Raw genomic sequence first — 27,726 nt, 5'->3', positions numbered from 1 at the left:
TGACTCAGAAGGGGGTCTCGGTACCTGCCATGCTGCAAACCACGCAGGAGCAAATACTCCCCTGGTACAAGCGCGGCTGAGAACATCACAATATACCTTTTCCATGTATGTTTTAGAAAAGACCATTTACTTAACTTACAGTCCACACAGAAGGCTAGGAAAAAATATAAAGATTTTGCATAACTACAGGTCATTGAAAACAAGTCACATTACACCAGGAACGTCTGAAGAAAGGCAAAAAGGAATTACGTACTTTGATAGTACACGATTTTTCCCTCTTCTGCAATTTATTCCCTTTTTTATCTCGTATTCTGTAAGTATGTATTTTGAACTTAGTTCCAACTGTACAGAAAGGGAAAAGGAAGGGAGGGAAAAAAAGCATGAAATAAGTAAAGGGTGCTGTACTAACGGCGAGGATAGATAGGTAGTTACCAGTGGAGGGAAGAGATGAAAATTGTACTGATCTATGAAAAAAGAACATAGATGGGCTAAGAAAAATTAAAGATGACCAAAATGAAGTCAGTAATTAACAGCAGATTTCCCATTGATCAGTTCTGACCTAAGCAATTATGGTAGTAACAACCAACTTTATTTATTCGTTGTATATATACAGGGAAAAAAAGAAGATTAAAAAATCCCCAGAGACATACAGGGAAAACCTTCCGATTTTTTTTTTCAAGTTCTATTTCCTCTGAGAAACAGTCAAAATAGAGTAGCCTATTAAAAAGCCTACTCCTGTTCAAATTGCCAATTTAAAGACTTGGGTCCAAAAAACCTGAAGTATAAAAAAAAATGCCTTCCCCCTCTGCAAGCCTGACAATTCCTCTCCAAACCAAGCATGATACCGCCCGAGTCTACCCGAAAGAGCGCATCCGTTACATTAAAGCCCCAGCGCAGTTTTCGTACGGTTCATTGTTTGCACTAATTTAATTAAGAGGGTCCAGACGATTATTATCCTGGCAAAAGGAAACTGTATAGACAGCATAATGGCAGATTGCCATGATCATTGTATCTTGCCTCTTAACTGAAAACACAGCTAAAAAGAGGATAAACCAAGCCCACTTTGCTAACCATCAGAACAGTTGACATCTCCCAACCATTTCCACAGGCTGCTTTGAGACTTGCAGCAATCAATCGGGTGCCGTGAACACGACCATGATCGGTTTAAGCAGGAAAATCTACCATCGCAGTACGCTACAAGGACAACTTAGTCAACCTTCGGCAGCGAAGGTGGTGTTATTTACGGTGAAACACCGGTCTGAGGCTCAGGTGGTCTGGGCTCCACTCCCAACTCCATCATACGATTTCCTAGGGAAATGTAGCGTTTGCCTCCATCTATAAGGCCGAGGTCATATCAAGTTGATAAGGATTGTGTAAATATCTAAGTAGAATAAAATGATACAATTTTAAGGAACATACGAACAGCTCAGGGCTTGAAGTCCATCTGTCTACAGAGCTTCACCTAAATCCAGAGCAGCAAGTCTTCCAACGGAAACCTTTCTGAAAACCACTCTTGGATTCTATAAAACTCTGTAGGGACATAAATCAGTGCTGCTGATGTGCACACTCTTATAGTTCGAAGTCTAGTAATACTCAACCGAAGTTCATTCGCTGAGAATAAATATTTCCATGAGCAAACATTTCTAAATTAGGGACACTTTTGTTTTTTTCATTGACTGGAAGATATTTTTGCATGCAATTTCAATTCTGATCTACACACTCCCAACTGAAAATTTTTCTGTTAGTATTGTGCAAGAATATAAAAAGAAAAGGAATAAACAAACAAATCCAATCTCTGCCCGGCAGATGAATGTTTTTAATAGAAATGCAGAAACGTAAGCAAAAAAGGTCAAATGATTTGACCAAGGTCAAAAAGCAAGCCAGTGGAAAAGCTAGGAATAAAGTCAAAGCATGTGATTTCACCTATGGGTTTCAGAGTTTGAGGCCAATGGCTTATCTGATAGATACCCAAGAGACAAGAGGAGGAGATCTATGTATCTAAATGCCTACCTCAAACCTTAAAAGTAAGTCAATCTTCCTCAACTGGAATGGAGGCACTTTAGTTTAATGTCTGAGAGGAAAGATGTCCCAGTGACCAGGAAACCAGCTGTTATAGGTGAGATGAGGCTCAAACCTATTACTTTCCGAACAGCCTTTGCGACACCACACGTCACGAAGTGCTAGGTAGCCAAACAGATTTCAGTAATGCAGCCTGTGATCAGTCTTTGTCTAAAGCAGAGATAATAGTCCACTATCCCTGGATTCAGTTTTACAGGAGGTACATCGAGCAAGTCTAACATGATTGTTTTGGAGGACAACCACTCTGGATGCTGACAGAGAATAAAATACTGCTGCACGACTGTGGCCAAACAAGACAGAAGGAATGCGTTTTAAAGCTGAAGTAGAAATACGGTCCTTTCAGGTTGGCGTACTCATCCTCTCTGCTCATTTCCAGTTCAGAAGAAGACAACAAGTATAAGAGAGACCATAAAGCACCAGAAGTAGCCATTGGTGTTCTTCACCTCCAGCTATTCCCCCCACCCAGTCTGAAGTGCTTTCCGCACTGACGCTCGGCGCGGGCAGCTCTGTAGCCGCTACACCACCATTAAGTGATTACGGGCGACGGGAGAAGAGCCTCCCGCAGACGAGCCCTTTCCCCAGCACAGCTTTCATATCGCAAGAAGTTTGAGAGTTCCCCAGCTCAGACAACTCTTCGACGCGGCGTAATAAAAACCCATCCACACAGCCAAGGATCTGCCCTCAGCCAGAAGTAATTAAAATTAATCATTCACAATTATTTTCATGGGTATGTTCAAAAAGAGACACTGCCAGCTCACTGAATCCTCAAAGTTGACAGACCTTGAAATAGGCTGTGGTCAGGTACAGCACGTTCCTGGGTTTCAAGCAGTTAAAAACGTGCTTTGCATGTCGATTCCCCGTCCCACTCGCCGGACCCGCGGCGCCGACGGTCAGAGCCACCTCGGACCTGAAGTCAAGCACCTGAGCTGGCACCAACGAGTGGGACTGGTAAGGAAAGAGGGTTTTTTTCAGATAAATATTGTTATAATTATTGCTGCCTTGCTGGGATTCAGGGCCATATCAGCGTTAAAATTTCTTATACTTCAGTGTCTTCTGAACTTGAGATTCTTCTCCCATTTTCCACACATTTGTATTAAGTTTTTAATCACCATCTTCTTCCCTTTCAGCTTCACTGGTCACTGCTTATGCTATTTTGAGGGAGGTGAAGAGGTTTCTAAGGTACAGAGTAGCCTGAAGGTTATCAGTTTCCGAGTTTCAAAAACTACTGGAGAAATTACATTTACAGAGGTAAAAGAATGAATAAAATTTGATGTAAGGGATTAGGACTGCCACTTTCTGGAACACTATTTACTTATACAAGCAATTTTTATGGAAGTGAACATCCACTATTCATGATAGCAGCCTTGATCAGTTCTGTCCCTTCGAAACTTACCATAAAATGTAAAAGCGCATCATGTCTTATGTATATAAACCCAAAATTTGTAGGCAGTATGTAAGTCCCAAGATTGTAACCATTGCAGAGAGAAAGCAATCTCACACCTAACAGCCTGCAGATCCCTAGGTATCAAACTGCATACCGCTCCTTCCTTCCCATCAACTGGGATATTGATTTTTACAATACACACTGGGGGGAAAAAGAAAAGTTTTCGCCAGCTATACTGAAGGAGGAGCAGGGTAATGGGATCATCTGCCACCCACCATCTGGGTTCTGTAGCTGGAGCTCAAAACTGGAACTAAAAACAAGAGATGGTGGAAGATCCAACTTCTTACATTAATCAACCGTTGGCACGGTTTTCAGTCAGGAAACTTCAAAGGAACAGATATTCTCTCTGCTGAAACACAGAAATGCCCCATAAATATGTTTTCCTTTTTATCTTTACTATCTGTAGTGATTTTTCTATATGGTATGTAGGTATGATGCTGTGCAGGAAACAGCAGCATTGAATGGAGAGGGAACAGTTACAGAGGCAGGGCTCAGGAAACCTCTCCCTTCAAGAAATTCAGCCAGAGAAAAGGAGGTAAACGGTGTAAAACAATTGCAGCATTCAAGCTTGAAGTCTCCAAGGCCGTCAGCAGCACTGCAGCGAGTCTGAAAGTGTCACCCCAGACTTCTTTATGTTTGATGCAAGGTACCAACTTATTTCCCCCCCACACACACACTGTGCATTTACGCCGTGCTTCTCTTGCGTTGCTCACCCCGATTTTTAATCGTCAGTTTCCTAATTCGCAATATATCCTCATTAAGCCCGTTTCTCACTGAAGATGGCGGTAAAGGCATTACGACCCTAAAATTTAGGGCTCCCCCCTTCCCCAGCCTCTCCCTTCTGCACCAGGAGCTTGCAGCGAGGCATCCCGAGATGTAACTTTATCCAGGATGAACACTGCCAGCTCCCAGATCAGCTCTCACTTCGTCCCCTCCTGCCACAGCCACGAGCGCCTGCAGGAGAACAGCGGGGATCGGTGCCTCCTGCCAGGGAGAGCCCAGCCAGCGTCCCAGCTTCCCCCCCCCCGGCCCCGCAGGCATTTGACTACAAAGCCTAATTTGGACTCACGCACTTTATGCGATTTTTGCCCCACCCCTCAAAGTTTTAAAGTTATCAGGAAGAAGGACCTCAAAGGTGTGAAGCAGAGAAATAATTTGAAAGGGTGGCAGCCCCGTTTCATCCTATATTGTGGCCCCTTATCCCTTTGGAAAGTCAAGAATGAAATTATCACAGCTAAAACTTTCACAAGCTTGTACAAAACTCCACAGGGATTTTGGCTGAACTCTGGCATGTGAGGGGAAAAAAAAACCACCACAAACCCGAAAACCAACACAAAAACAGAGGAAGCAGCAAAGGGAGAGGGAACTATGAGAAGAGACACAAGGAGCCCCAAAACCACCTTGGCCAACCAGAACTGGGCAGAGCAGGCAGGGGCAGTGTGGGGGCGCAGGAGTGTGCGTGGGGAGGATGCAGCTCCCTGAAATTTCCTGGCTGTTCAACATAAAATGAAGACAGCCCAACCGCCCGGGCATCAGCGTGTTCTCCCCTGAGCAGAAAGACGGAGCAGCTCTGTCTGAGCAGAGGTGAAAGCCCAGTTTCCTCTTCCAACCACCAGACAATCTTGCTAGTAATGGACTAAAGTGGTTTAAGGAACTATATGCATTTAATAAGGTCAGAAGGGCAAGGACACAGTTAGATTTCGATGGTTTTGAACTACATATAGCTTTGCATTTTTGTTCCTGTTTTAAATACAAAAGTAGCATTTTTTGCCAAAGCTGACCTGGTCTAAGGGGATAAGCAAGGCAAAGAGCCCAGGGAGAAGGACCATCTTTTATTAGTGCATCGACAGAGAAAACCGATGAGCTTTCAGACAGCAAAATCTTCAGACTTGAGATCTTCACAAAGCAAAAAACATTGCCCTTTGAATACACAAACACATAAATATACACGCACGTATACACACATATATAAAAACTTCCTACCTTGCTTTAAAATCTGAAAGACTTTCTCAAGCTTGCACTGCCAGTAACAAATACCGTTCGTCTTTTCTTTGGTTGGGGAAAGAAAATCACAGCAGAGAAAAACAGACCGCGGAAAGACCCCAGCAGCAGAAGACACAGTTAGCTATTACCTACCGTGATTACGGAAAAGTGCTATTTCTTATTCTGCACCTGGCTTCCCTTTGCCATTCTTTTTATCCACCTTAAAAATGATTTTAGGACTTAAGCAAATAGGGTCATTTTGGAGGATTGTATGCTCCTGGCTAAAGTCTTCTCTGCCCCTACCTTGCGGGGGGCGGGGGGGGGAATATCAAAAAATAGAAACCAAGGAGCAGAGAAGTAAGTTTGCAGTTCTTCAGCGTTCCCTTTCCCCCTTTCCTAATGCAAATTCAGAGCAGTTCCTGTGGAGACTGTAAACACCCACACAACCTTCCAGGTGGGGAAAAAACAGCACCACACCAGTAAACATATAACAGCAATTCCTTTACTCTTTCTTTGCGAAGTGACTGGATATAAAATCTGCTGCTGCCTCGTGGACAAACACACACAGAGCCTTCAGCAGAACGGAAAGATGTTTTGGGGCACTGCGAGGATTTCACGGCTGTCTTATCTTTCCTTGTACACTGAACAGCCTCCATAACCTAATAGCATTAGCTTACTAACAGATATATTAATAGGTGTGGGGGGAGGGAAAAGAAGAGGGGAAAAAAAGCCACTAAAACATATTCCACCTACACATCTCGCTACTAATCACAAACTCAGGTAGAAAGCAAATTGCTTCTCCCGGACCAGGAGAAGGAAAAAAAAAAAAGAGAGAAAAAAAAACAGACTGAAAGAGGCGGGGGGGGGAAAGCACATATTTTCATCTTTTTCTGGAAATCATCATACGTAAAAAAATAACCGTATACTAATTGCTGCATTTATCAATCCATAACAAAGAGAGAGTAAAAAAAAAAAACAAACCCAAGACCACAACTTAAGAACTGCCACGACATCTTGCAGTTGGTAATTTCAGAATGGTAAATATAATGCTGGCCTCAGCCTGCGAGAAGGATTAGATTTAGCTGTAAAGCAAGAAGTGCCGTTAACAGTTGGTGTTGGGTCTGGTGTTAGGATTAGAAAGCGCCGCTAATCGCAAGAAATGTAAAAAGATTAAGAGGTGATGGTTGCCAGTAAGGTTTTTAAGAGCATGTAAGTGCTGGAATTCATTTTGGGATTAAAATTCCTCAAGTCAAGAAAAAAAAAAAAAAAAAAAGAAGGATAGATCACTAACACAGCAGCCAGTTTCACTTGCACTGTCCACAGCCCATTCCCAAGGATTAGGAGAGTTTAAAAGAGTGAAAAAGTGAAATGTATGCCTTACACTGAAGGGTCCTAGGAGGGCTTTAGTGAGGAGAAGCAAGCATTTGTATTCTGGTACCTAAGAATTAACTACCGTAATCTAAAACCTATTAGAACAGCGGTTTTGCGTTAAGAGATTTTGCCTACCAAAAACCTGCCTGAGCACGGTGGAGGCACAGCTTTTGAAAGACTGTGACAGACGTGATGATGGCACCTAGTATCTGCCTCCTTTCAGTGGGAAGAATAAGACAAAACCTTAATTTCCTCATTTACAGCTGGGTTAGAGTCACCTAGGTGATCTATTTATGTTATTAGTTATCAAGGACAAGTTAAGCTTCCCACATAAAATAATCAATCTGGAGCGTGTGAAAGAACCCCCCCCTCCCCAGACAAAGTTAGAAAAAATTACAGCTTCCCAAAGCCTCACAATAAATACTATCTTTTATAACCCAAATTTGACTTTTGATGGAAATTTAGATGGAAATTTTTAATAGAAAGGCATTTTAACCAGCGCAGACCGCAGCATTACATGGTCAGGTTGCCTGGCTCGCTTATGACAGAGAGCCCTCCATCAGCAATGGCTGCAAAGGTCATCGCTGTCACCCTTGGCCACCACCATCCCAAACTGCACGGTCGGGAGCTCGCCCTTGGCCACCACCCTCCACAGAATCCATAGTGCAACATCTCAAGGAGAACGCAAGACACCTGCAAAGCCCATCGGTTCTCCCACAGGCCTGATGGACAGTCAAAGCTGTTTAGCGGTGAGGCCACCTAAAATCCTCTCCTGCAGCGTCCCAAATTTATCCAGTGATTCAGAGTAAAATCCAAGTGTCACCACCTCATTTCACGAGCGTTTGCTCTGCTCAGCTGCATTTCCTACCGGGTCTCCAACGAGCTTGAATGTTGATTCGGACCAGCCTCTTGTCACTCACTAATTTACCTTCTGTGAACCCGGACCTTGCTATTCCAGGAGTCGGGGAGTGCTGTGCAGTGAGACCATTTCACCATTTTCTAGCACGCCTTTCAGTCAAGTACTCCTGGTGCATCTGTCTGGACTTTCAGACTCTGCAAGACTACTACTTTTCCCTTCTGTTCCCCCAAAATGAACGTTTTTTCCAGATGCCTGTAGCAGAAGCAGAAATAACCATCTTCCAAGAGTTACAAAACAGTCGTATTAAATAATAGAGGTGAAAGCACTGTGTATGATTTCTGCAGAAGTCTTTTCAGTAGAACAGATAAATTTATTCACTGCATTATGGAACAGTTTGAGAAAACAAGATCATACAATGTACACTGCCTCTATTTAAATTGTTTCATTTCTATTCATGAGTGCTCTGATTAGATACACTGAAAATATCATCAGTAAGAAATAAATAATTCTGCCAAATTAATAGTTGTTGATTTCTCTTACCTGAAAACGTAAGTAGCATCTCATTCACACCAGATAAAGCTGCTATAATTTGGATGCATCGATCTTGTTGGTTCAAGTCTACACAGCACACCGAGACAGGTATTAATCTACGTTTTCTTAATACTAAACACCTTCTTTCAAAATTTTAAGTTCTTTAGCGAGTTGAGATGAGCTAGTATACGCTTTGCTTGGAGAGGTTTTGTAGCCAACGAGGGGGTTTGTTCCTGTAGTTTTCCCCCAAGAGTGGGTTGGGAGAAATAAGTTGCTCCAGATGCAGAAAATGGTTTAGAAATAGTATTTTAGGGAATACAGGTAAACTTTCTGTATCAGAAAAAATTCATCTCAAGCTCAGCAAATGCTCTTTAATTAACACCTTTCCGCCTCAGGAGGGAAGCGGCCAGCAGAAACCACCACTAACACCATTAGACGATGGGAGCCACTAACCAGCCCCAAACCAAGGGCTCTCCAGCACCCTCCTCCCTGTAAAGTATTTTGCTGGAGAAACGGTGGAAGGGGCAGATTTGTGCAAATGGAGCAGAAGAAGTTATTTAGCAGAAAGAGCAGACTAACATTTTGCTTGAAATGAACTAATATTTTTTTTTGTTTGAAAAAAGAGAGACAAAAAAAAAAAACACCCGAGCTACTATCTGTTTTAGACATCGCCAAATGATGAATGCAGTATGTCTGCTCAGCTTACGAACATGATAAAAAGCCCTCTACGTTTGTGAAAGATTCATCCACTTTAGCTCAACAATGAATTCTTCTCCTAAAAATCAAATATAATTGCTGTAACATTTCACAAAAAGTCTAAATGCACAGCTGAGTATCTTAAGAGCACCCTGTTTGCAAAGCAGCCAACTGATAAACCTCAGAGAGCTACTGTTAACTACTGCAGGCAAGATAAATCAAGAAAATGCTGAGTTGAGGTGCAATTTGACAGTTATTAGCAGAACAGGAGTAATTTGATGAAGAAAAAAAAATCTGACAAAATCTCAGTTCACAGCAACAGATTTTGGAAGCCTATTTGCACATAAATTGGAAAAAAACAATTCTTGCATTAGAAACTGATGAAGATGAAACAATATACCCTAAATCCAAACGTATTTGAAATTATTTTCTTTGATTCAAAGCTGATAATCCTGTAACAGGCAGTAACTAAACAGGGTTTTACCAGACTTGCTCTGCATGTTGAAGAGACTGCACAGTCAGATCCTGATCTAAGGCCATTCAACTATCAGAATAACTGGATTTACTGCTATACACACCTTTGTTTTTGCCATTTGAAAGCATCCACAGCCCACAGAACATTCGGCTGTGTTTTAAGCATTAGCGGCATAAATATCCCCTCGTGTACCATATACTTCACCACTTCTGGCTTACCATAAATCAAGCATGCAACCCATCATTTTTTTTTTTTATGTTGGACGTTAATGGCAACTCTATTATTCAAATCCAGGCTGTGCAGATCTGCCTTTCAGAGGGACATACAGCGTCCCACGAGCAGGCTTACGGCTGAGCACAGGAAGACCCAAATCTGGCCATGATCTTCCCACTACAACCCCAGCCCCGTCGGAGATGTGATGTTCTGCCCCTTTCAATTTCTCTCATCTGTGCAAAAGGCTTTTTAAATAAAATAAGCAGGAAAAAAAATTAGAAAGCCTTTTGTGCTCTTCAAGAACTGCCTCTGCGTCCCCATAAACATTCAGTGTAAACATATTCGCTCACATACGCGTAAGCAGAGACACTGTTCTTTACTGCATTACAATTAGACGCATAGATTAAGAGAAACCTTGTGTCATTACATGAAACTCTTCTACAAATGTACAAAGGGATTTGAGAGATTGTCATCTTTTCTGCCTACCACTGAATTTTCACGCTCAGCGCAAAATGCAGTAAGAGATACCTTCCCTGTGTTTACAGTGCCCACCAAGAACCATTTCAAAACCAAATAAAACTTAGCTGTAATTTAAGCAGCACAAACTGTTCTCCCACAGGTTTTTTTTTTTTGTTTTTGTTTTTTTGTTTTTTCCCTCTCCCCTCATCTTTCTGTTCATGAGGATAGGGAACATGAAAACTAAATGGATTTATGTTTAAATAATTCAGCTTTTCAGGCACATCAAACCAAGTACTAAAGTTCATTTACAGGGCTGGTCAGATTTAGCTGATTCCAGTGGTATTTTAAACAGCGTTCAAGAGAGCTAGTCACAAAAGGTTGCGAGGAAATGCTGAACAGCTGTGTTGATGGAGTTGTTTTGAAACCACATGGGTTGGAAAATCTACCTGTTCTTACCCAAGACAGCTGACGGGGAGACGTTACCAGCCATCCCGAACTGCCACTGCGTTTTGGAGACTCACGCCCACCCAAGAGATGCTTTGTGAGCGGGACGAGCTCCGGCAGATCCCGGGAAGACAAAGGGAATTACAAAAGCTGAGCATCGTTTTCCTGCCAAGTGGTAGGCAAACATGCAGCAACGTAAAGCATCTTTAGGAGCTCAAGTCCCACAGGGCAGGCCATCCACACTGGCTGCGTTGATCCTACGAGCCAAGCTGCCTTAAACGCAGGTCCCACGGGGACTGGCAAGTGAAGCGATGGTAGTAACTCTCATCCTCTTTAAGCAACTGAGGAAAATAGAGAGGGGTTTTTGTATATTTTTAAACATCCAAAGAAGTACAAACAATGGATTTACTCTTGCAAGAAGTCTAACAGCAGTCCTCTGTAACCTTTACTACGCTCACACTTCAAGTCATGTTTATTGTGCTAAATAAACCATACATAATTCTTACAGCTAAAGAGGAAAAATAATTAAATGAGGGACCTGAGCTTTGTTTTGTTTTTTTTTTACTGTCTAAAAAGCCAGAATCTAAATGTTTCAGTTCTAAGTAGTAACTGTTTGCTTTAATCACACAAGCGGTTTCTCTGCTGCACGTGGCTATCGACGTGCTAGAAGAGCCTGCAAAAATGGACCAGGGAAATAGGTCTTTCACACAACGAAGATCTGTTCCTCTGATTTGCATCAGCAACTACTCGCTGTCCAAAGTGACATAGAAAAAGCAGCAAAGAAATACAATTAAATTTCAGGATATAACAACAATTGCCAACAATTTTAGCAACACTGCATTGCCTGGGTAGGAAATGGCTGGTTGAAGTGAAATCGCGTTGCCACGTGGAAACCTCAAGTGGGTTAGTAACCTGCTACCACACCAGAGATGGATCTTTGCAGTCAGGTTTATATCTTCAAATTCACTGAAGTGGGGATTTATTGCAACAAAACCAGAGAAAAAAAAACACTGGAGGGATGTGCTGGAAGTGGAGCAGGACAAAAGGAAAACAAATGCAGGAAATACAATATTCTTAGATCTTCAGTGCAATCCTCACTGACTTATTCCAAATGGCTTTGTGTTTCCAGTCTAAGTTAACATGGCTCGTAATATTATAACCTAAGTCACACTGAAAAGATTTGACAAACAGTTAAGGTTTGCAGAATGTGTTTTGGATGAGTTTCACTAGAAATAGCTCGAAACACTTTTAAAGAAGTATCACCTTCATGATGTGCTTACTCTCGAGGGTCAATTTGGGGCCCTTTGGAAGAAATCGACCTCACTGCAAGCAGGACCTCAGTGGCTTAGAGCCACCGCTTGTGCAGTGGGAGCCCTCCTTAAATCAAACACATTTAAAAGCGTCCTTGTTCGAAGTTGCCTGCACTGGGCGCCCCATCACAAACTTACGTCCTCATGCTTTGCAGAGTAACGATGTTCATACACCCACATAAGCTGGCTGTGAGCAACACAGGCTCTTCCACTTGGCTAATCTTCCCACATTAAGTGGGAAAATTAAGTGCCTCATAGTCCTCGCATGTGGAAGCCACTCTAACACAACGCACGCAGCGTTTTCTGCCTATAGCATATGCCTATAAATAGATATATGATGAGAAAATGCGGGTTAATTGATTTTGACAAAGAACCACCACAACACAGTCCACCATCACAACAAAACGCTTACAGTAATGCCTATCAAATTACAAGTTCTGACCTTTGGTGGTGTGGAAAACAGCATTCGTTTCCTTCCTTCATAAAACAAAAGCTTGCTGTAACCTTTTTTCTTTTTTTTAACATTTAAAACTGAAATTGTTCTTACTCTAGCCCAGCTGACAGCATTGCTTGTGGAGAAGCTCGCATCCAGAGGAAGTGGAATGTAAAAACAAAGTTGCTGTGACCTTAAAAATAATCCTGTTTGCATATTACAATACATTTTCCTACTGTAACGAGGCAAAGTCCCTTGTGTTCCGGTCAGAAAAAGTCATCTTCCAGTAAAAGCATACTGTGATCAATAACATTTTCTTAATATATTATATTATCTCTCACTGAAACACTTTTTCACTTGGCATTTCAGGCTGCCGAGTAGGGGAAATTCATGACAAAACTCAAGATGGTAAATGAGATACTGCAAATTAATTCCATCCAAGAGCAATCTTTTCGTTTGTGAACAATTTGACAAGCCTGTGTCGTCTGACTTCAGCAGAAGCTTTCTCAGCTTTCAAATATACATGAAACAGAAGAATCTGCTCCACTACCATACCAATCTTCACTTTAGCCTGCATAATTTTGTGTTGAAATACATTATAGTTTCAACAACCAACTTTGAGACCAGAATTGGTGGGGCATACTTTAAACATTAGTTTAGAAAATAGACTCCAAAGTCTGCAATGTGAATTGTGAAATCCTGTTTTCAAGTCCCAGCCCAGAGCACGGCAGAGAGCGGGAATCCTGCGCTTCTGAAGCCGTTTTGCCACCGAGTCACCTGCAATCCGATCCCGGAGAGGCCCAAGTGGTGGAAGTGCCCGCTGAAGGATCTCAGTGTGGTACCGGCAAAGTTCAAAGAAAGCTTTGTCAAAATGGGCATTACAGTAAAGTACTTCTCTAGCCATGTGTCTGAAATTACTTTTGCTACCATGAGTAGTAGCTTTATTCCCCCCTTGGAGCTGACGTCCTTCTGCAGGCTGAAACGGTGCCCTGGTGGCACGTGAGCCCATGCTCCTCACCTTTCACATGAAAGCCCGTCACCATTTCAGCAGCAGCGGATCCTGCGGCATTACTGAGACTAATTGGTGTTCGGCGTGGTCCAGAAAGGCATGACCCTGCAAAGAGGCTTGGGTGCATGCAGGACATTGTCAGCAGGATTACACACACCCCCCCCCCGATCTCGGCAAGCTGAGGTGCAGAATCACTGCTGTATTAATATTTCAGCATAAGGAATAAGGGGCAGGCAGTTGTTGAATATTCATGCTGCGGCAGTGCTCTCTGTATGAATTCTCTAGCAGGAACATGTAAAGGCTGTACCCATAGCCTGAAGAGTCTACCATCCAACACCCCAATTAAAGAGGTACTGCAGTACGTACCATGTTTTAAGCTCAGAGGGCAGGCTCATTGACTAATTGTATTCCTACAGCGAAGGATGTGCCCCATTTCTTTACTTAATCAAGAATCGTGTTGAAAACAACATAAAAGAAGTGGGAGAAAACGGATGAAAATTTAATTTACGTCTGCAAACCTGAACACCTCATGAGATCAGAAACATGTAAAGGGCCAAACAACTCATCTAAGAAGTCATTCATAAAAGATAAATACCCTTTTTAATTGTGGAGGAAATGCATGCAGGGGAGATGCACAGTACTCAGCTGATGGAATCAATCCAAGCAGCAGCAGATACATTTGAGAGAGAGAAGGGGCAAAAATAAGATCAGTCCCACTGCTAAGCGAGAGCACAGAGGACACAAGCAAACTGGATGTGAAGGACAAAATAATCAAGGTTTTGAAGGACAGGACAAAGTTTGTGGGTTTTTTTTTCATGTTGCCTTTTTTTCAAAAAAAAGAAACAATAAATTAGGCAGCAAGTCTTTCTTCATGTAAATGAGCACTTATAAAACATCCTTTCTAGGTGAATAATTTCTTTTACGATTAATAAAATCTGCAATCTGAGTAACAACGTTCTGATGACTTTTTGCCATTTGCAATTATCGCTCATCCCAGCACCAAAATCTCATTATTATTAAAGCTGACAAAAAAAAAAAAAATACTTAACTGCTTCTATGAAAGGACTTAATTTTTAAAAGAACACCAAGTTTCTAAGCTTTGTTTCTACTTCCAAATCTTGAATGTGAAAAATGAGGCCGTCCTAGCAACCCTTGTGTATGTCTCCTTCAATTTCCAATAAGTAATCTGGATAAAAGCATCTAATTTGTGTGGTTAACACAACGCATTACAACAGCGTACTACTTGGCTTTAAAAGCAACCTACCAAGAATACTGGAGTTCACATAACCCTGTATAACTACAAGCATGTAGTTTCTACCATAAACACACATATTTTTTGGCCTCTCTCAAGGAACTAAAAGCATTTAACAGTTACCGTAGGGCTGGCAGCACTCTCGTGAATACGGGTATATAATCTCCGTTTTAACGGAGTGAAAGCTGAGGCACAACTATCTCTGCCACAAAGGCGGCTGTGGCAGAGATAGGAACAGGAACCACATCCAGCTCCGAGCTCTGTGAGTAAATCCAGGCCTACCTGACATGCATCCATAGAATCATTTAGGTTGGAAAAGACCCTTGGGATCATCGAGTCCAACCATCAACCCCACTCTACAAAGTTCTCCCTTACACCATATCCCTTAACACCACATCTAAACGAGTCTTAAACACATTCAGGGATGGTGACTCCACCACCTCCCTGGGCAGCCTATTCCAGTGTCTGACCACTCCTTCTGTGAAGAACAGAAATTGTCTACAGGCAGAAAGGAACGTAGGTATTTTTGTGTTGGCACCTACAGAGACGTTAGTGCGAGTGTTGCCTGTTCCTCACCCTGTCCCTGCTCCCTGACGTAACAGCACAGCAACATCAGAGCCCTGGTAAAAAAACCAACCCAACGCAGTTGCTGTTAAACGGGCTCAACCACACACAAAAAAATACTGCCTGATGCTGTTAAATGGACTCAAACACACAAAAAATACTGCCTGATGCATAGGTGCTTGACAAACATTGATCCGAGCTCTTTACAAACACAGATCTCCAGTTTGTCATGATTTAGTAGGTGGTTAAAGGTCTGGAGCACGCGGAGAGCCAGACTCTTCCCGGGGCACGCTGTAAAAGCGGAAGCAGCAACTGGCACAAGCTGCGCCAAGGGAAAATCTGGTAAGATATAAGGAAAGAGAATTCAGAGCAGGTGCTTAACCAGCAGAAGGGCTGCCCAGGGAGGCTGCAGAGCCCCCGTCCCCAGGGGTATTAAAGGACGTGCCTGGACACGGACACGGCCCTAAAAAACCTGCTCTGCCTCCACAGTTGGCCTGCTCTGAGCAAGAGGTTGGATGAGATGACCTCCTGAGGTCTTTCTCAAACTGAATTATTCTATGAATACCGTTCCAAAGACAAGTGAGGTTATTCCTTGGTTTCCCTGCTGCATCCCAAAGCTTATCCCAAATTCAAACCAAAAGCGTGACCTCGAACTTCTGTGACTAACTTTTTCTACTTCGTGGGGCTCGCTCCTTCTCCCGAAAAGGATGAAACGGAATAAACCCAAATCTTTGCTTTCACCCACCGAAAAACTACAAAAATGAAAAGCAAAATGCAATCATTCTGTTCAAGCACCTAAACGCACGTGGTCATCTGAGGTCTCGCTTTGAGTTTACGTACCTTCCTGACCCTCTCTCCTCCTTAGAAATACTCTGAAAAGCAATCAGTCTGCTGTGCTGAGAGCGCCATGGTTATTAAAATAACTGTATCACAGAAACAGCTCGACTTCTTCATTTCAAATTCCTCCTCCCCACCCGCACGTTCATAAGAGGTGCTGCATATGGTGAAAACTAATTCAGTTTGAACCAGAAAAAACTGGGGTTAAGTACTTCCCAGTTAGAAGATAAAAATATTGCAATCGCACGTGATTGTTGAGATATACGGGGCTACAGTCAACACGCATAAATACTTTTTATATCCTCCAGAAAAATGAAGTGAGTTAAAAGGTCTTTTAAGGGGAACAGCTAGGAATATCCAAAAATGGGTTAAGACAGACAAGGGTGCAACTCCTACGTGCAGCCCGTTCCCAAGCAGAGTCAAAGTCCATCCTGGAATTCAAGCCCCTTTCAAACAACTTCTCACGAGTAACAGAAGCCTTCAGGAGGAAGCCTGGAGACAACCGGCTTCTCATTTCCAAATCTTTTTTTTTTTTTTTCCCCTTTTTTTTTTTTTTTTTTCTTTTGTTGCAACTCGATCACAGCCATGGTGGCAGAAACAGCCGCAGGCACACCATAACCTAACACAACAACTTTGCAATAATTTGATATTCAGCCTAAGACTATCCTCAGCATTTCATGTTGATGTGAACTAGGCGATGGCGCAACTTATCACAAGCCAGATCTGCTAGACATTCCCCACCACAGAAGTGAATTAAACTGTCACTCATCACTGTATGAGTGGCTCTGGTATAACTACTTCTTCATGAGTTGGACAACGCTCCTCTGAATTAAAAACAAAACACCATGTTGCAAGTTCAAGTCTTCATCCTGGTTTCTGTACATTTTCTTTTCCTTTCTACTTCTCTTACCTGTTTTCTGCTCAACTGTTTTTTCCCCCTGACTCAGTACGTTTAACCCTCTCTGCTCCACTTGCCAGCTCAATGCTTTCTTTTCCTTGGTAGATATAAACCAAGAAACTTGCACGTGAGCTCCGGCCACCCTGGCCAGACTATGGATTATGATCTGAACACCGAACTACTGATGCCCTCTCGGTCCTTCCCCTCGACCGCTTACAAGTGAACCAGGCAGCAAAGCTTGGAGGAGCACAGGAGCGTGTCTCCCTCCCCCAAGGACCATCTGATCAGCGTGTCAAACCAAGGCTGAGACCGCGTTCCCGAACATCCGTTCTCTGGCATATCTCCCAACATACGCACTCTTAAAACGCAGGAAAAGCAGATACATTATTCATCGTCAGGGCTACTAAAAAAAAAATAAAATTTGGAGAACGTGTGATTTAACTACAATTACAGTTGTTGCTATCTGCAATTTGCAGCATTACACACACATGCAGGGAAAACATAAAGAAGGAATATAAAATAAAAGCCTTATTCATAATTCAGACTCAATTTCCAGCAACAGTTTCATATATATATTATTATATACACTATTTATGACTACGTACTGGCAGCACAGAAAAAAAGGATTAAATACACTCTTCTATACACACACTTGTACACATCCAGGCATACACACAATTTCCTATTTTACCATGAACGTACTAATGATAGGAATTGAAAAAGATTTTTAAATTATCAAAGCTACATTGAAAGCTTTAAACCAGTTGCTCAGGGAAATACACCCGTTTCCAAGAGTTGGAAATGGGCTTTCCACCATTTCCAAAGTGCAGTTCAAACTCATTTATGGGAAAAGGCTGCCAGGGACATTACGATCAAGATGCATCGGGGATACTGAGGATATTGATACTGTTCAATAAGGAATTCTGTGAAGGAACAGCAAGCACTGGAGGTAAGGACGGCACAACAGTGCATGAGAAAGATTAAACAGATTAAAAATAGGAGAGGAAAAAAAAAAAAAAAAGAGAGGACTTGGTGGTCTTGGCAGACAGCAAGGAGAACTTGAGCCAGCAACATGACCTCGCAACAAAGGCCGAGCTGCATTAGCAACAGCACAGCCAGCAGGGTCCAGAGAAACGATCCTTCCCTTTCATGCGGGGCTTGTGAGCCCCACAGAACAAGAAGGCTTTGACATACTGGAGCATGTCCAGTGGAGGATTACTGGTGGCTGGAACACAGGCTGAGCTCCTACAACCTCACGATGTTTTCCAGTTCCCCAAAGGGAAGGCACAGAGAAGACAGAATGAGCCTGTTCTTGGAAAGGCGCAGACATAGGACAAGAAGAAAGAAGCTGCATCAGTGGAAATTCAGATTATAGATGAGGAAAATATCCTTCATGACGTGGCGAAACATGGTGACAGGGGCCCAAATAAAGTTGCGGAGTCTGCATCCTTGGAGATATTCAAAACCCAACTGGAGGTGGCCCTGTGCAACCTGGTCTAGGTGACCTTGCTCTGAGCAGGATGTTGGTCTAGATGATCTCCACATGTGCCTTCCAGCCTAATTATCCCATGACTCTACATATCTGGTTGGGAGAAGGCAGAAAGCTGGTTAAAGGAGGCCAAGAGGACAAGAAAGGTAACTAACAGCACCAAGGGCCAGGATTAGCTCCATGGAGGAAAAAAAAAACACAGAGAGGACTGCAAAAAAGCAGCTAGGAAAGTGGTGAGGCAAGAAAAATAGCAGGTTGAAAGAGAAGGTGGAAGCAGAGGATCAAGACTGAGGAAGAGGCAAAAAAAGAAAAATCAATCTGTGTCCACTAAATTACACTTTCCTGCAGCAGCTGGGAGGTGAAAAAGCTGACAAGAATCATTGAGCGATGAAGTCAAATATTATAAGTTTCTACTCTGATGCGAGTAGTAGAATAGGATAAAAGAGGGAATCAGTTTTTTTCTTTCCCCTCCCCATGCCCCCAAGAAACCAAGTAACCTTTAATATCCCTTTTCCAAATATTTAAACTTGATCTTCCAAACGTCACAGACGTTTATAACTATGTACGTTATGAAGAATGTTTCATTTCTCACACAAAAATACGCGCACGCAGATTAAAACTCAAAATGTTCACTACGCCCCAGTCAGCGCCTTACAGCTTTTTACAATTTTATAAGATAGAGGCCTATCAGTCTGGAGACACACGAATTTTGCTCCCTCTTGGAGCTATACTGCAAAATTCAAACACTCTTGATCAAGCTTACAGCATTAGCATTCACCTTACTGTATTATTTTTCTATTGTGACACAGATGCTCAGCTGCACATGCTCCGATAGGGACTTGCTGCAGTCACTGAAAGGGAAAGCACAGCCCAAATTGCCTTTGTGTAAGCAAATAAGAGACCACAAAAGAAAAACAAACCACAAAAAGAACAGATATCTGCACACTTACCCTGCGATATCCAGAATCTGTATAAAAATCAGCCTCAGGTGTAAAAGTCAGTAAACAGGACAGCAATCCCTTGCATTTAGCAGGAGGTTTCTGGGAATTAGCCAGATTACCTAGAAAGAGTTGAAAAGAGTTATTTTAATACATGAAGTCACCTATGCTTAATAAGCATAGGCTTCAAATGAGCCACAGCACAAGGAAAAAAAAAAAAATAGCTGCACAATGGGAGACGTTACATGCCACCATGATCGGCACGGAGAATTTAATCCCCTGAAGGTGACAGAAATTTGTTAGGAAGCACAGAGAGTTAGATGCTGGTAGATACTTAGGGTTTAGCAAAGAGCAGCTAATACCCAAGGATAACATGGTGTTAACCCTCTAATCAAGGATACAGGGGAGACCAGAAAGAGCACGATATTTTGCTTAATTAGTTGCTATCAAAGAGAGGACTAGTTCAAGCACTTGCAAAACAAGGCAATCCAAGATTATTTAAAAGTTTAATAGCATTCTGGATTCTTTGGTAACACAGGGTTTGCCCATGAAATAAAAATAATCCCTAGAGATAAATTTAAAGAAATATATCTCATTTTAATGCCCAGAGCAAAACGACTATTCATTAAAGCAAAGCAGTTTTATACCTATGTTCTCCATCTCAGACGTAATATATACGAAAGTAATCTTTATGACAGGAAGTGGCATGTAATCCTGCAAGAATGAACTGCTGTCATTATCTGCAAATCAATACAATTTTTTTTTTAAGTGGATATAACAGTACCTATTGATTTCACATTTTTAGCACTGGAGTTTCGGTTTCTGCCGAGAAGATTCGTGAAGTGACAAGAGCGCTGCATACAAGTAATTGAGTTGATACGCGCTCATTTGAAGCTTACAGCGCACTTCCCTCGAACAATGCAACCAGAGCTTCCCTCCCGTTACCTCAGCTTAAGCTTTTTTCTTTCTACACAAACTTTACGTTCTGTGTAATTATCATAATTTCAAAGTGGCAGAGTAACACTTCACGAATCCTACCTGCAACCTGTAGGAAGTTTACTACACAAAACATCTCCCTGTCCTGCTAGCGTGTTATTACAGAGTATTTGTATGACTCTTGCTGTGTTTAAATAACCTGACCAAATAATTTCCCTTGTGAAAGTCTACAACTGGCTCAGCGCTGAAGAGTTTACAGTCCGAAGAGGTCTGGTGAAGGCAAGGATGGTAAAGGAACGGGGAACGGAAGCACATGGAAAAACTAAAGGACTTATCCAAGGTCACTTGATGGATCAGTCAAGCAATAAACTCCATTGGGCCATGCTCTATTCCTCTAAGAGAGTTTAATAAAACTAACGAATTCTTACTATATATCTGCAAATGAAGTATATAGCAGCTTTGGCTTGACTAGCTGATGAAACGGCTCATGCTGATTCAATGAATGATCTGTAACGAGAGCTGGCTGCGAGGCAAGATCTACCATCACACAGAGGAAGGGAAAAAAAAAAAAAAGATCAGACTACTATAAGAAAAGTTTAAAGGGATGGGATTAGGGCCAGCTGACATCCCAAAATTAATCTCCTAAAACATGTACAATTTTTAGTCCTTACTTCTCATAGAAAAAACAGAGCCCTGCCTAACCACTAGCCAGCTGCAGGTCTGCGTCTTGAAGACATAAAGCAAGATAATACAAGGAAGGAGGACACGAAAGGCCTGGGGAAGGCGCAGGTATGTGAACATCTCATCCACGTTATCCCCATCATTCCTGTCCTCTCTCATACCCAGCCCCATCCTCCTCCCTAGCTTGCTTTGTTTACAGGGTTAGACTCATTTTGGAGGGAAGGCTTTTTAAATATCTGGTCTGCTTATTTATCTGTTCAATACTTCTTGAACATGCTGTTGAGACATTTCAACCGAGCATTTCTGACTTTCACGACATGACAAAAGAATTTCGCATGGACTGCCTGAAAAAGCTCAAACAAAGCCAGAATCTTTTTTTTTGTTGTTTTGCTTTTTGTTTGTCAGAAAGAGCACTGTTTTCATGAAGCTGTTTATGGAAAGGAAAGCAAAAACTCAAGGGAGTTATTTCTCCTTTGCAGAGTGACTCATCATATCATAGTTACCCCACCATCTCCAAGGGAAACACTAGGCCAGAGCTGCTCTGGAATATCTCCTTAGGGAAACACCCTCTTCCAAAGCCATCTCAGGACTCTTGTTCCAGGACTTTGCAGAACAAAAGAAGGGCCTTCAATCATAATAAAAAATAAAATGGGTTTCTGATAGAGAAGAACCATGAGAGGCCAATGACAGTTTTACATGAAGGAAACCTTTTTCTTTCCTGCCTCAATAATGAAAGCCATGAAGAATATTTACAGAGTGTATTGTAGCCTCTAGACAGCAGTGCCATAGGGAAAGGAAAAACAGGCCTCACAGCTGGATATGGGACATCTGAAGAAAGAAGGATCAGAAGGAAAAAAGAAGCAAGAAAAGCAATAATCCGTCACCATGAAAATGGTACACAAAGACGGACTTAAGTTCAAAATCCGTCTGCTTGCTCCTAGACACGCAGTCCCAAAGAAGAGTCAAAATTATTACTTGGGGCAACACAAAGACAGGATTAACGGTCTTTAACGTACTGCAATTTACATCATTTACTAGCGCTTGGGTGGGTTTTTCTTCCCCCACTTTAGAAAGTCTTGGCTGTTTATAGGACAGGATTTTAATCTTACCAAAACTTAACTGCAGTTGCCATTGAGGGGACGCAAGGAGAGTAACGCCTGCCAGGCATTTCTGAACCACTAGAATAAAGTATTGAAACTGGGAGAGGCAGAAGCACAGCACGGAGTTTTAAACACCAAAAAGCAAGAGTTGCCATCTCTCATTGTAGTGTGAAGATAAAGCCTCAATTCCCTGTATCAATACGTATGAAGCTGAAGGTACCTACAGCAGCAGCCCCATGTCTCCTTTGGGAGCCAAACAACCTCAGTATGGACAGGTTATATATCCTATATTGTACCTAAGCTTCTAAATCAAATGACTTGAAGCAACCTGATGGAAACCAAGCATCTGCTTTAGATACTGCATCATTGTAGTAGCGAGCTTCATGAAGTAGGCAGTTCAGCTTCAGGGTAAAACCAGCAGGTGGCCACACAAAACATGGTGTAAGAAGTTGGTGTCAGCTCACCTACTTCATCAACATGGGCATCTTCCTGAAGGGATGGAATAATCAGAGTTGCCTTTGGCTCAAAAGACCTGGTCAGTGAGAAGCAGGTCTAGATCTTTTGGGGACAGCAGCTATATCAGTTGGATTTCCCCGAACTTCAGCAGTTCTGGGTTGGACAAAGTAGAGCGACCCTGGACCAGCAAACAATGAGATCCGGTGACAGCACAAGCTCACCGTGCTTCAGCTTGAGGTAATAAATTAGAAAAGAGGTTTCCAAGAAGACTAGGAAGGATAGGGGGGAGGAATGATTTCATACGATGTCAAATCAAAAACACATGCAGCAAGACACTGTTTCAGAGCTTCTCTGCTACAGATGAAGTATCCAGCAATACAGCAGATCAGCTCATCCACCAAGAGCTGCACAGGGTGTGAGAAGTGTATACAGATTTAAACAGCATCCTCCTGACCTAAGGCAAGGTGAGGAGCAGGCAGCAACATCCAGCAATTCAGCACTGCAGTGAGAAGAAGCCTGGAAAACCAGCACTTCCCTGGGTCAAGCTGGATCCACCACCAGGACATCTGCCTTACTTTGTGCAGCATTTGCAGAAGTAGGAGAACCAGAAGGAAAGCAGGACAGGATTACCAGCCGACTCATCTACTGCTGTACAACCGCACCTGCCAGGAACAAGCTGAACAGCTTCCAAAGTGCAGGGAAAAGCAGAGTAGAAAGCAGTATCTCCAGAACAAAGCCAAGGCTTTGAGCAATGACTGGTGAAATTAAGGGATCAAGAATAATATTCTCCTTGTAGAAGCAACGGTGCTTCTTTGGGAAGAGAAAAAAAAAAAAAAAAAAGAGTAAAGCAAATAGACTAGAGCTGTCATACCCATCCCTGGGTAAGGAATGACTTACGCTTGTTCTTCTGTGTTGTGCAAACTCCTGAAAAGCAGGGAGCAGCCCAGGAGTCCTTTGGGGACTGTTCCAGAGCTCCCCTGAAGCAGAGTTCACCCAACAGCCTGCCGCAGAGCTGCACAACGTGGACCTCAGCATGGAGGACGCAATGCACCACGCAGCGCCTGCCCACAGCATCTCGCTCGATTGAAAAAAAACATATGGGAAAGGAAGCCAAGGACATGGAGACAGTTATTGTAGGTTAGTTAATCAGAAAGAGTTTAATGCAAAGTATTCTATGAAAGTCTGCCTGTGTAAACAAGCTATAAATCAACTATGAAGCAGAAAGCACTTTAAAAATGCCCTTTACAAGCTGCTCCGCACTGCAAACAACCTCCCCCACATCGCAGACTGCAGCTTGGGGCAGGGGGGAAAGAACGGGGAAGAAGCACTCAGGGGCTCAGTTGGAGCACGCTCTCTTTGCAAATAAACAAGGTAAAAGAAAGCAAATCAGAAGGAAAAAAAAAAAAAAAAGACTCCAATATAAGGCATAAACACTTATTAGGCAGGCTAAGTAGATGTTTCATAAGCAGAAGGGTGCTTGTAGGCGACATATGTGGCAAATCAAAATCAGTCACCCTGCAAAAAGCCGAGCTTCGCACAACCGGGAAGCCAACCGGGAAGCCACACGGACATGGGAGTTAAGAACAGATTGACATACTCAAAGCTCTCAGTGCCGCGCAGGTTAGGGACTACTGCTGTGCCCTCCCAGTACCTTTAGTGTATTTAGATTGGGGCTATCCCAGCTCTACAAGGAAAACCTCCGTAATGCCTGGTGTGACCTGTTGTCCCAATGCCTGTAAACGAGCGAGTGGTCTGAGAAGGGAGCAAGTATGGATGCCGCAAGAACCTAGGCAGGCTCTGAAGTTGGGCATAGCCACAGCCAAGCGTTGCCAGCTGGGATAGAAAAAAAAATAAAAAGAGAGCTGGAACTGAAGGATGCATCCGTGTTCATAGCCCCACTTGACTTTATGGGAAGGAGCGACTCTCTTGCACGGTGATGCCTGGAGAACACTATTGTGTATGTTGACCCTAATCTATTATTTATTACAGAATTTACAGATCTCTCTTTTCACCAAGTGACAACCAGCCAAGCACTAATTTGCAGGCTAAAACACTGCAAGGTCTGCAGACCCCAGAGCATTTGCTCTGGAATAAGGAATCACCCAAGAAAGAAGACCAGAGAGGAGGATGTCTGCACATGCCTGGAGTGCCGGTTATTTATATAAAGATTTTAACAGCAACAAACGAGAGCATCACTGGATGTACTGTCTAACAGCTCCGGGTTTGAAATGATAATTGCTGGATTCCTAAGACTACTTGGTATGTTTTACTCATAATGTTTCTCGCAATCACACTCATCTCTCTGAAAGCAGGCTGGGAACTATTAACATCTCTTCATCAAAGATTTAGACAGACTGACAGTAACCCTGAGGTTATTCTGTGTAATGTGTTTGAAGAAGTCCCCCAAACTCAAATGCTGCCCCGTGCTCCAAAGAGTTAAGCTGGAAAAAGAGAAGAGGAAAATAATTGTAGCTCGGTACCCCTCCGTTCCATTACATCAACAAATTAACTCCTCCTATGACATTACGTTAGCTTTTAAGAAAACATTTGTGGTTTAGAACTGACTGTTCAGTTTGTATTCCTGCATGGATAATCACTTCTTTAAAAGGAAGTATACATCAATAATATTCATGGGGAGCTTTATAAGAGCTTGGCAAACATTTCTGACAAAACAAAATACTCCAACAGAAGGATTACTCATAAAATGCTACATCAACAAGTCTTTTGACAGGCATCTGGATTATGCTACTCTTTAAAAGGGAAAAAACAAAGATGTCAGTTTGAAGTTTAAATGGAAACAGGGAAATATGCCATTAAAAATATCAGATCATAAAGTTATTTTTGCAAACTCGAATGCAATGAGCAATTATGACAAAGTTTGCCAAGATAATTTACAGACACACTTTTTTTCCAAAAATACTTTTAAAACACCGCAAGAGGTACAGAGATCACAGGTTAGTAATGAATAGACCTTGAAGATCAGACATCCAGCACTAATAGTCTATCAAGTGTCATCTTTTTCTTCAAATGGCCTTTAGTTGGTGCTCTAAATGAAGTTAAAGCATACATACCTGCACAATTGAACAAAACTCCAGAAAAAAAATACAGAGAGACACTTTAGGAGCCCATCCTCGAAGAACATATTTCACTATCCTTCCCCTAAACCATGCTAAACATAGAATTGCATTACCCAGACAACATTAATTTCTGTGGTATTCTGTAGCGAGACTCAAAAGTCAGATGACTGTGATGATGCAAGTGGGAATTTCTTACTCATTCTAAGTTTACTTAATTTTTATTTTCCAGGAAAAGCTCAAGGAAAGCTACTGAGATGTGCAGAGTTCAAAGGAGATAGGCAAAATATTCACATGCAAAAAGAGACCGCTGAAAAGACTGCTTACTCAAACGAATGCAGAGTTCTAATGGATCTTGACATTCAGTTCAAAATTGTTCACCCCAATAGTAAGGTTTCTTTGCAAGCAAATATATACAATCTAGTAAAAGGGGGAGATTTCCTTAAAGCGGAGTCAGCTTCTTCACAATTCACTGAAGTCCACTGGCTTTGCTGGAGATTCAGTGAAGGTTATAGGCAAGTACATGTGTTTGAAAGGTCTTTTATTTCTTTATTGAAGCAAAAGACTAGCAAAGATACCTTCTGCTGCAATGGTCTGAAGGCATTGGGATTAAAAGGCTGAAAAGTTTTAGGACAGCTTGACTAACCTACCTTCCCAACTCCATTGCTTCACCAAAGCAGCTGGAGAGACGAAGCGTTCAAAGCACTGAAGCATTTGAGGCTCAAAAGACCTCAACTACTTTGACATCATGAACCATCTTTCTGCGGTTTAAGGTCTTTTCCAGATTTTTGTCAAAAAAGTCAATAGAAAAATCAGGAACAGAACAAACCTGTTGGTTTGACATTTACAGATGGTTTTTAATAGAAAGTCCTACTCTTCTAGTAAGACTCTCAGGGACTATCAGGGAGTCAGGTAACATAAGCAAGTGCAGATGATGTGAAGACAGCCACATCGTGCCTTTGGTAGCATGGGAGGAATGCTATCAGGCAGCTGGAGAGCAGCAGGATAGGAACAGGCTGCTGCAGAAGAGCCAGGGCAGCAGCAAAGTACCTGGCTTTTAGAGTTTTCCGTGCCCCTCCTTGTCTTACGCGAAGCTGGCAAAACAAAAAGACAGAGTGGAGATCAGGAACTGCCCTTGGTTTTCACAATGTACCAGGAACAGCAGGGATGAAGGGAAAAAAACCAAAAAACTCATTCTCTTGGCTCTGATGCTGCAAAATGGGAAGGGAGAGCACTGTTATCATTAGCTCAGAAAGAACAGCCTGTGCTCAAAAGGGCTAAAGCGACCGTTTCTCTTTTGATCTGAACTAACACCACCACACCCCCAGAGAAGGAAATATCCTTATGCAATATTTAGGTACAAAGTAGTCTGAGTGGTAAAAATACAGCCAAGGTGATGCTACGGTGTGGTATGGCCAGCAACATACTGCATCCAAAAAAAAAGATTTTCAAAGCTACGAGTGTCTACCTAGAGGAGTTACCCTTTGGGTTTAGAGGGACTGACAGAAGTCACCTCCGATTCCCCAAATACAGTCTCCATTTGCACTCACTCATTCTGCTCTGACACGTTGACCACGGCAGGAGAAACCCTATTGTCTTCACAGAGACCAAGACACTATTTACTGACTTGATAATCCTAGTCATCCCTTCTTGACCTTAGTCCAATTCTCTTCAATATTATAAGGACTCAATTTCTTGCCTTGTTCAGGAAGAAAAAAATAAAAATCCTGTCATTATTACCGAATTTCTAGCGATGCCTTGGAGGTGCTGGTGAAAGGTTTTAGCGATTAATTATTCCTGCTGTCAAAATCTATTTGTTCTTTTCTATTATGAATTTTCTTGGCTTTCATTTCTAGACAACAAATCTTGCTATATTTTTGTCCAACAGACTGAAGACTCTCCCTCTCTTAAAATTTCCCCCATAGAAAACCTAATCAATTCTTCACTTCTCTTGGATTACGTCAATGAATGATTGCAAGAAATCCCAGTGGCTTAAAGGCATGGCTTTCCACCCCTTAGCCACCATCACCACTCTTCTACCATCTCTCCCCACCTCCTCAACCTCCATGACGTGCAGACAGACCTGAACACAACATTCTAGTAGGGTCAGATCCAGATTTAGCACAACCTCCCTGAAGTTCTCCTACGGATGCCCACAAAGATTGCCGACACAGTCTACAACAGCTTTGTCGGAC

General features: G+C 42.4%; 1 protein-coding gene across 3 annotated transcripts in view; it reads right to left on the bottom strand.

Moving 5' to 3' along the window:
* The window catches only part of KLHL29 (kelch like family member 29), a 402,404-nt gene that overhangs the window by 314,154 nt on the left and 60,524 nt on the right, over positions 1-27,726 (bottom strand). The window contains exon 2 of one of the 3 annotated variants that reach the window (XM_063330558.1): positions 19,297-19,406. The exons of the other annotated variants lie outside the window; for them this stretch is intronic. The gene's annotated coding sequence lies outside the window, so the exon portion shown is untranslated. The remainder of the gene's footprint in view (positions 1-19,296; positions 19,407-27,726) is intronic. 3 annotated transcript variants of the gene reach the window in all.

This window comes from Chroicocephalus ridibundus, chromosome 3 (assembly GCF_963924245.1).
Source record: "Chroicocephalus ridibundus chromosome 3, bChrRid1.1, whole genome shotgun sequence".
NCBI classification, from domain to species: Eukaryota; Metazoa; Chordata; class Aves; order Charadriiformes; family Laridae; genus Chroicocephalus; species Chroicocephalus ridibundus.
This window is presented reverse-complemented; position numbering and strand designations above follow the sequence as displayed.